Here is a 10,847-nt window from a genome sequence, read left to right as displayed (position 1 = left end):
AGTTAAGAATTAAAATGGGCTTCCTTTACAGGAATAGGGCATGCCTTTTTAAATAGCAGAAAACGAATAATTCAGTCAACATTCATTCCGGCTTCAGACTGTGGTGACATCGTTTATATGAAACCATTAGACGCAGTTTATCATGGCGCACTAAGCTTTATTATGGGTTCAGTACACATCACCTCGTTCTGTATCAGAAAGTCTGGCCCTCTCTTAAGTCTCGTAGATAAATGGACTGTTCTATTTTTGTTTATAAAGCCCTCTTGTGCAAACTTCTGCCATACCTGAGTTCATTGTTAAATTCCAGACATACGAGTCACCAGACCCGATCACAGGGATGGTTAACTCTGGAGATTCCTTCGGTCTTCACTGAGTTAGGTACAGTAGATCTGTGTTTAGTTTTTTTGCATCTTACTTGTGTAATGATCTCCAGAAGTCTCTAAAGTTTGATGTTTTGGTGGCATTAGTGTCACGCCCTGATCTGTTTCACCTGTCCTTGTGATTGTCTCCACCCCATCCGCTTATTTTCCCCAGTGTATTTATCCCTGTGTTTCCTGTCTCTCTGTGCCAGTTCGTCTTGTCAAGTCAACCAGCGTGTTTTTCCCGTGCGCCTGGTTTTTCTTATCTCTCTTTTGCTAGTCCTCCCGGTTTTGACCCTTGCCTGCCCTGAACCTGCCTGCTTGATCGTACTGCCTGACCTGACCTCGAGCCTGCGTGCAACTCTGTACCTCATGGACTCTGACCTTGTTATGATCTTTTTGCCTGTCCACGACCATTCTCTTGCCTGCCCCTTGGATACTAATAAATATCAGAGACTCAAACCATCTGCCTCCCATGTCTGCATCTGGGTCTCGCCCAGATACTTTTTTTTATACTTTAGGTCAGTTCAGATGGCTGGTTGATAACTTTTTTACTGAGGAAATGTCTTGTTTTTCATGATCATGTTTTTGTCACACCCTGATCTGTTTCACCTGTCTTTGTGATTGTCTCCACCCCGCGCTGTGTTGTTATAGTTTTGTTAGTTACTTTTCTTAAATAGCTTGTAAATATTGTATGTTTTTATCGCATTGCAATTGTAAATATTGTGAATTTGTACAATTGTGTGCAGGGCTCCCTTGTAAAAGAGGCTTTTATCTCAATGGGATTTTCCTGTTTAAATACATTTCAATAAAATATAATTCCATCCATTGGTCACTGTACAATAAGTACCATTATTACAAAATACAATTGTTATTGCTATCTACAGCCTAATTCATGTCTTTGCTTTCTCTCCCTCTTTCTCTCTCTGGTGCCTTTTTTTCACTCATCATGGTGAACATTTCATCTTAGAAGCTGTTTAATCAGATGTAGGCCATGTAACTTGTGTCTTGGAGATATTCTGACACGACAGTAGTAGTATCTCAAAGACACAGGTTACATGGCCTACATCTGATTTAACAGCTTCTAAGATGAAGTGTTCACCGTTTAATGTCCTCATGCTATAAATCTGACAGCATATTGCAGGTGGTATTCATCTGAGATGAGTCATCTTCAGAGATGAGGGGGCTGGAGACTGTGTGGATGGAAGACATTGGATTGCATCAGACAATGGTTCACACATGTTCACTGACCAAATGTTGTGAAACTCCAAGGAGGCCAGCATCACATCATGGACAGGACGGGTATAATACAAATATGGGCAGGATAGATCTCTTAAGGCCAAATCGGAACACAAGATCTGTGAATGTAACTCGAATTTTGGAGAAAGTCTATTTGACATCATTGCATGATTTACGCAGAAGTCTGAGTTACACACAGACTTTGTGCTAATTTAACTGTTAATATACAATGAATATACAAAACCTTAACACCTACTCTTTCCATGACATAGACTGAATGCAGGTGAAAACTATGATCCTTTATTGATGTAACAAATCCATTTCAATCAGTGTAGATAAAGGGGAGGAGACAGGTTAAAGAAGGATTTTAAATCTCGAGACATGGATTGTGTGTATGTGCCATTCAGAGGGTGAATGGGCAAGACAAAAGATTTAAGTGCCATTGAATGGGGTATGGAAGTAGGTGCCAGGTGCACCGGTTTGTGTCAAGAACTGCAATGCTGCTGGGTTCTCACAGTCAAAAGTGTCCTGTGTGCATCAAGAATGGTCCACTACCCAAAGGACAACCAGTCAACTTGACACGACTGTGGGAAGCATTGGAGTCAACATGGGCCAGCATCCCTGTGGAAGGTTTTCAACACCTTGTGGAGTCCATGCCCCGACGAATTGAGGCTGTTCTGGGGGCAAAAGGGGGGGTGCAACTCAATATTAGGAAGGTGTTCCTAATGTTTGATATCCTCAGTGTAGTGTTTATCAAGAGGGTTGAAGATCTCAGCCCACGACTTTCTCACAGCTTGTCTGGTCTGCTAACTCTACTATGTCCCTCGTGTCATGTTTCATGACCTCTGCAACCAAGCCAACTGCATATTAAACACTGCATCTTACACATACTCTGTGTCTCCTACCATATCTAAGTGCACCTATGTGTCAGCAACTTAAGGTAAACATATATATGACATCTTGAGAATCCTCTCACCATGCTGTGACATCTGGTAGAGGTTCAAAAACACATGTATCGATGGCTACATCATTATAAATGTTGAACTCAGCTCTGCTGCAGAGACTTATTACCACAGGGACTAATACTGAAAGTTAATACCAAACATAGAAATAGAAAGGGGGACATGACGATGCAGTCAAATTGCCATGTTTTAGCAATTGTAGTTCTATAATTGCACGCGCATCTAGTAGGGGAGGAGTCTGATCATAGGTGTGGGGGTATTTGGGTGTGGGTTGGGATCAGTGGAGGCTCCCCAGAGGAGGAAGGGGAGGACCATCCTGTCTAGTACTGAATGCATAAGCTACAGCTATCTAGCACTGCAGTGCATAAAAGGTGGTGAGTAGTTGACTCAAAGAAAGAGAAAGACAATAGTTGAACAGTTTTGAACAAATTCATTTCTTCCTAAATTAAGGTGAAGCAAGAGAGAGAGAAATAGCTATATTTGGTAGTATATATATATACACAGTTGAAGTCGGAAGTTTACATACACTTAGGTTGGAGTCAAGTCGGTTAGGACATCAACTTTGTGCATGACACAAGTAATTTTTCCAACAATTGTTTACAGACAGATTATTTCACTTAATCACAATTCCAGTGGGTCAGAGGTTTACATACTCTAAGGTGACTGTGCTTTTAAACTGCTTGGAAATTTCCAGAAAGTGATTTCATGGCTTTGAAATTTTCTGATGGGCTAATTGTAACGCCCTGGCCATAGAGAGGGGTTTTTTGTTCTTTTTTTGGTTAGGCCAGGGTGTTACATTGGGTGGGCGTTCTATGTTTATTTTCTATGTTGGTTTGTTTCTTTGGTTTGGCCGTGTGTGGCTCCCAATCAGGCACAGCTGTAGTTCGTTGTTGCTGATTGGGAGTCACACATAAGTAGCCTGTTTTTCCTTTGGGTTTTGTGGGTGATTGTATTCTGTTAGTGTGTTTTCCTGACAGGACTGTTTTGCTGTTGTCTTTGGTTTATTTTTGTCAAGTGTTCTCTTTTTTCAATTAAAATTCTAATGATGAACATATCCTCCGCTGCACCTTGGTCTAATTCTTATGACGGCCGTTACACTAATTGACATAATTTGAGTCAATTGGAGGTGTACCTGTGGATGTATTTTAAGGCCTACCTTCCAACTCAGTGCCTCTTTGCTTGACATCATGGGAAAATCAAAAGAAATCAGCCAAAACCTCACTGACTGACCTAACTGACCTAAGACAGGGAATTTTTACTAGGATTAAATGTCAGGAATTGTGAAAAACTGAGTTTAAATGTATTTGGCCAAGGTGTATGTAAACTTCCGACTTCAACTGTATATATACAGTGGGGGGAAAAAAGTATTTGATCCCCTGCTGATTTTGTACGTTTGCCCACTTACAAAGAAATGATCAGTCTATAATTTTAATGGTAGGTTTATTTGAACAGTGAGCGACAGAATAACAACAAAAAAATCCAGAAAAACGCATGTCAAAAATGTTATAAAATGATTTGCATTTTAATGAGGGAATAAGGGAACACTTAAACAACACAATGTAACTCCAAGTCAATCACACTTCTGTGAAATCAAACTGTCCACTTAGGAAGCAACACTGATTGACAATAAATTTCTCATGCTGTTTTGCAAATGGAATAGACAACACGTGGAAATTATAGGCAATTAGCAAGACACCCCCAATAAAGGAGTGGTTCTGCAGGTGGGGACCACAGACCACTTCTCAGTTCCTATGCTTCCTGGCTGATGTTTTGGTCACTTTGAATGCTGGCGGTGCTTTCACTCTAGTGGTAGCATGAGACGGAGTCTACAACCCACACAAGTGGCTCAGGTAGTGCAGCTTATCCAAGATGGCACATCAATGCGAGCTGTGGCAAGAAGGTTTGCTGTGTCTGTCAGTGTAGTGTCCAGAGCATGGAGGCGCTACCAGGAGACAGGCCAGTACATCAGGAGACGTGGAGGAGGCCGTAGGAGGGCAACAACCCAGCAGCAGGACCGCTACCTCCGCCATTGTGCAAGGAGGAGCAGGAGAAGCACTGCCAGAGCCCTGCAAAATGACCTCCAGCAGGCCACAAATGTGCATGTGTCTGCTCAAACGGTCAGAAACAGACTCCATGAGGGTGGTATGAGGGCCCGACGTCCACAGGTGGGGGTTGTGCTTACAGCCCAACACCGTGCAGGACGTTTGGCATTTGCCAGAGAACACCAAGATTGGCAAATTCACCACTGGCGCCCTGTGCTCTTCACAGATGAAAGCAGGTTCACACTGAGCACGTGACAGAGTCTGGAGACGCCGTGGAGAACGTTCTGCTGCCTGCAACATCCTCCAGCATGACCGGTTTGGCGGTGGGTCAGTCATGGTGTGGGGTGGCATTTCTTTGGGGGGCCGCACAGCCCTCCATGTGCTCGCCAGAGGTAGCCTGACTGCCATTAGGTAGCGAGATGAGATCCTCAGACCCCTTGTGAGACCATATGCTGGTGCGGTTGGCCCTGGGTTCCTCCTAATGCAAGACCTCATGTGGCTGGAGTGTGTTAGCAGTTCCTGCAAGAGGAAGGCATTGATGCTATGGACTGGCCTGCCCGTTCCCCAGACCTGAATCCAATTGAACACATCTGGGACAACATGTCTCGCTCCATCCACCAACGCCACGTTGCACCACAGACTGTCCAGGAGTTGGCGGATGCTTTAGTCCAGGTCTGGGAGGAGATCCCTCAGGAGACCATCCGCCACCTCATCAGGAGCATGCCCAGGCGTTGTAGGGAGGTCATACAGGCACGTGGAGGCCACACACACTACTGAGCCTCATTTTGACTTGTTTTAAGGACATTACATCAAAGTTGGATCAGCCTGTAGTGTGGTTTTCCACTTTAATTTTGGGTGTGACTCCAAATCCAGACCTCCATGGGTTGATTAATTGGATTTCCATTGATTATTTTTGTATGATTTTGTTGTCAGCACATTCAACTATGTAAAGAAAAAAGTATTTAATAAGATTATTTCTTTCATTCAGATCTAGGATGTGTTGTTTAAGTGTTCCCTTTATTTTTTTGAGCAGTATATATATATATAAAATGACATACCCAAATCTAACTGCCTGTAGCTCAGAACCTGAAGCAAGGATATGCATATTATTGATACCATTTGAAAGGAAACACTTTGAAGTTTGTGGAAATGTGAAATTAATGTAGGAGAATATAACACATTAGATCTGGTAAAAGACAATACAAACAATACAAAATATGCTTATGTTTTTTTCCCCCATCATCTTTGAAATGCAAGAGAAAGGCCATACAGTACTTTCAGATAGGAGTCTAGTTGTAATTTAGATGTTTGCCACCAGATGGCGGCAGTGTGCGTGCAAAGTTTCAGACTGATCCAGTGAAGAATTATTACATTACTGCACAATATTTTGTATGAAGTCTGCCAGGAGTTTTCCCAATTGTGCCAAATTGGTCAAATGATACATTTAAGTACATAACTATAGAGAACATGCTATGGTAATGCTATGATAATAAAAAATACGTTTACACACCCCCAGGAATGTCATACATGATGGATCATTAGCTTATACACTAACTTTCACACATCTAGATGGTCGGGCGGGGTGTGTGTGGAGCCAGAGACAGCAGTTGGGTAAAACTGTAGACCCCAGTTCCTACATTTGAACATAAAAATTGATTTTATCAAACAAAACTATGCTACATTTTATCTCTGGGACCTCCAGGATGACAAATCAGAGCAAGATTACTGAATGTAAGTACATTATTTACCTTCAGAGGTGAATGTATCAAACCAGTTGCCGTGATAAGTGTTTTGTTGTTGTGCACTCTCCTCAAACAGTAGCATGGAATTATTCACTATAATAGCTACTGTTAATTAGACACTGCAGTTGGATTAACAAGAATTTAAGCTTTCTGCCTATATAAGACATGTCTATGTCCTGGAAAGTTGGCTGTTGTATACAACGTCATTATAGTCACATTAGCGCATGTTAGCAACAACCGTCCCGTAGAGGTTAAACAAATCTAAATATATTGATGACAGATTTGCACACTCTTGGCATTCTCTCAAACAGCTTCACCTGGAATACTTTTCCAACAGTCTTGAAGGAGTTCCCACATATGCTGAGCACTTGTTGGTTGCTTTTCCTTCACTCTGCGGTCCGACTTATCCCAAGACATCTCAATTTCGTTTAGGTTGGGAGATTGTTGGGACCAGGTCATCTGATGCAGCACTCCATCACTCTCCTTTTTGGTAAAATAGTCCTTACACAGCCTGGAGGTGTGTTGGGTCATTGTCCTGTTGAAAAACAAATGATAGTCCCACTAAGCCCCAAACATGATGGGATGGCATATCGCTGCAGAATGCTGTGGTAGCCATGCTGGTCACTCAGAAACATGCTGATCACTCAGAAATGTATTCCAGTGTCTGCCTACAAGCAGAACATCTTTGCCAGTGTGTGTGATTGTGTAGGCTACCTGCCCCTCCGAAGCATAGGCTACTGCAGTCTACTGACATTCCAAGCGTGATTGAGAATTTTTTTATTCGAGAACTATGGATTAACTTTTCAATGCTAGTTAAGGACACTATAGTTATCACGTGTCATATTGGATTCATAAAGTACAAAAATATATATTTTAAGTGCCGAACTGCTACCTAGCTCTGGTCCGACGTTAAGCCAAATCTCGGAAGTTCCAAGACACTCAAAGCTCATTCATAGAAGCCGCTCCTACTTAGGTATAAATCTGTGGGCCTATTTCAGATACTGCATGTCATAACAAGATGCCCAGCACTTCAAGCCAAGCCTCCACTTCCAACCTCTCTAGCTCTCTTCCGACCCACAAAAGTTCAGTCGCATCTCTGCCCTACACTTGTCTTTCCAAAGCATGTAAACAACTATAGCTTGCAAGCTCCATAGCAAGCAGCTCTATCTGCACTGATTGGTGAAGTAATTAAATGTCAAGCTAAATGTAAAAAAAGGAACAGAAAGGAATGATATAAACCATTACTTTTTTTTGTTCGAACCAGTTCAGAACTTTACCGGTGTCACGGCTGTCGAAAGGATCGGACCAAAGTGCAGCGTGGTTGTAGTTCCACATTTTATTAAATCTGTGAAACTTTGCAATAGATAAATAACTGAATTTACAAAACAACAAACCGTGACGCAGAGAGAAACAAACACTACTCAAAAGATAATAACCCACAAAAACAGGAAGAAAAAACCCCTACTTAAATATGATTTCCAATCAGAGGTAACAAGGACCAGCTGCCTCCAATTGGAGATCAACCCAAACAACCCCAACATAGAAATTGAAAAACTAGAACTTAAACATAGAAATAGAAAACATAGAAAAACACAAAACACCCCCTGTCACGCCCTGACCTACTCTACTATAGAAAATGACATCTTACTAGCGTCAGGACGTGACAACTGGTCGAAACAGCGGAACGAAAAAATATATAATTCTGGTTCCAACCCTGTAGACGAAACTGAAGTAATCCAAACTGGGCACTATTTGATACGACAACATTTGATGTATGTAACAGCCGAGCAACAGGCAATAAGACGAACAGTGCAAAAATGTCTCTGTTAGTCAGCATCAGTTATATGGGGCCATCAGCATATGCTATAACAGGAAGAACAGGCAGAAAGCCTAGACTTTGTGTTCTACAAGGTGGTATTTATGCTTGAGCCAGCCCAGTACATATATTCCTGCAAATACACTAAAGTTTTATTCTAAACAGAAACGTTGTTTCCATCCAACCATTAAATGTGGATTATTTACCTGATGCATGAAAAAAGTAATGATCGGGCTGATGGAAATATGAAATGCCGGTACAATTTGATAAATGTCGACAGACAATTTGTTCATTTGACATGGTGGGATCTTTTTGTGTCGGTAAAATTAATTATGCAAAAAATGGCGATGATATGTTGTGTGGTCCTCCCACTACAACTCGGGAAACCATGCAGTTTATTAGGGTACAGATGAAATAAGTTATGATGAAATTCACAGTGTTGTGAATGTGCAAAGTGATGAGCTTGGCTGCCATTTGACAAATAAAAATAATATTGCTCTTATCCATAATAATCTCATAATGTACGTAGCCTACCCGCACTGTATCTGCGAGCTGTTGGCTAGAGTGTGTGTGTCAAGACCAGAGTGTCAAGACCAGAGTGGGCACATTTGCTAAATACAGTGCCTTGCAAAAGTATTACAACCTGGAATTAAAATAGATTTTTGGGGGGGTTGTATCATCTGATTTACATAACATGCCTACCACTTTGAAGATGCAAAATATGTTTTATTGTGAAACAAGAAAAAAGACAAAAACAGAAAACTTGAGGATGTATGACTATTCACCTCCCTGAAGTCAATACTTTGTAGAGCCACCTTTTGCAGCAATTACAGCTGCAAGTCTCTTGGGATATGTCTCTATAAGCTTGGCACATCTAGCCACTGGGATTTTTGCCCATTCTTCAAGGCAAAACTGCTTCAGCTCCTTCAAGTTGGATGGGTTCCTGCTTGTGTACAGCAATCTTTAAGTCATACCACAGATTCTCAATTGGATTGAGGTCTGGGCTTTGACTAGGCCATTCCAAGACATTTAAATGTTTCCCCTTAAACCACTCAAGTGTTACTTTAGCAGTATGCTTAGGGTCATTGTCCTGCTGGAAGGTAAACCTCCGTCCCAGTCTCAAATCTCTGGAAGACTGAAACAGGTTTCCCTCAATAATTTCCCTGTATTTAGCACCATCCATCATTCTTTAAATTCTGACCAGTTTCCCAGTCCCTGCCGATGAAAAACATTCCCACAGCATGATGCTGCCACCACCATGCTTTACTGTGGGGATGGTACTCTCGGGGTGATGAGAGGTGTTGGGTTTGTGCCAGACATAGCATTTTCCTTGATGGCCAAAACGCTAAAGTTTACTCTCATCTGACCAGGGTACCTTCTTCTGACCAGAGTCTCCCACATGCCTTTTGGCGAACACCAAACGTGTTTGCTTATGTTTTTCTTTAAGCAATGGCTTTTTTTCTGGCCACTCTTCCATAAAGCTCAGCTCTGTGGAGTGTAAGGCTTAAAGTGGTCCTATGGGCAGATACTCCAATTTCTGCTGTGGAGCTTTGCCGCTCCTTCAGGGTTATCTTTGGTCTCTTTGTTGCCTCTCTGATTAATGCCCTCATTGCCTGGTCTGTGAGTTTTGGTGGGTGGCCCTCTCTTGGCAGGTTTGTTGTGGTGCCATATTCTTTCCATTTCTTAATAATGGATTTAATGGTGCTCCGTGGGATGTTCAAAGTTTCGGATATTTTTTTATAACCAAACCCTGATCTATACTTCTCCACAACTTTGTCACTGACCTGTTTGGAGAGCTCCTTGGTCTTCATGGTGCCGCTTGCTTGGTAGTGACTCTTGCTGAGTGTTGTTGCAGACCCTGGGGCCTTTCAGAACAGGTGTATATATACTGAGATCATGTGACAGATCATGTGACACTTAGATTGCACACAGGTGGACTTTATTTAATTCATTATGTGACTTCTGAAGGTAATTGGTTGCACCAGATCTTATTTAGGGGCTTCATAGCAAAGGGGGTGAATACATATACACGTACCACTTTTCCGTATTTATTTTTTATTAAAAAAAAATTGAAAAAAGTAATTTTTTGTTTATATCCATTACATGAAAGCCAAATAAAAATCCATTTAAATTACAGGTTGTAATGCAATAAAATAGGATATACACCAAGGGGGTGAATACTGTTGCAAGGCACTGTAACGCAACAGTTTTGGTAGTTTACTGGTAAACGTAGAAAGTTTCCAGTAATGTACCCTCCCTTTGCAACCCTAGCTGCACACAATGTGACCTATATACTACTTTCAAGCTAAGAAAATGTACGTAAATGTGTAATTTGTATAGCATCCCTTTAAGATATTCTATACCCTAAACATCCTCGCAAGCATGAGCTAAGCACGGAAGTTCGCCTAAGCTATTCTATAAACTTCATCCCAAGCATGGGGTTAAGCAGTAAGCACAGAAGTGCACCATATGTTGTGTATGCCAACATGCCGCTGTCTACAGAACTATTCTGACAAGGGACATACCGGTGGGATAGAAGCGGGTGGAAGGGAGGATACAGAGACCCAATGTGTGTCACACTAGCCAGCCAGGGAATGCAGAGTGATGGCATTCCTATCCGGAAACTAAGTTACACAGCTTTAGGCTTCCGGATCCTGCACAAAAATAATTTGGTAGACGTTAAAGGC

Source organism: Salmo trutta, chromosome 32 (assembly GCF_901001165.1).
Source record: "Salmo trutta chromosome 32, fSalTru1.1, whole genome shotgun sequence".
In the NCBI taxonomy this organism is placed as follows: Eukaryota; Metazoa; Chordata; class Actinopteri; order Salmoniformes; family Salmonidae; genus Salmo; species Salmo trutta.
This window is presented reverse-complemented; position numbering follows the sequence as displayed.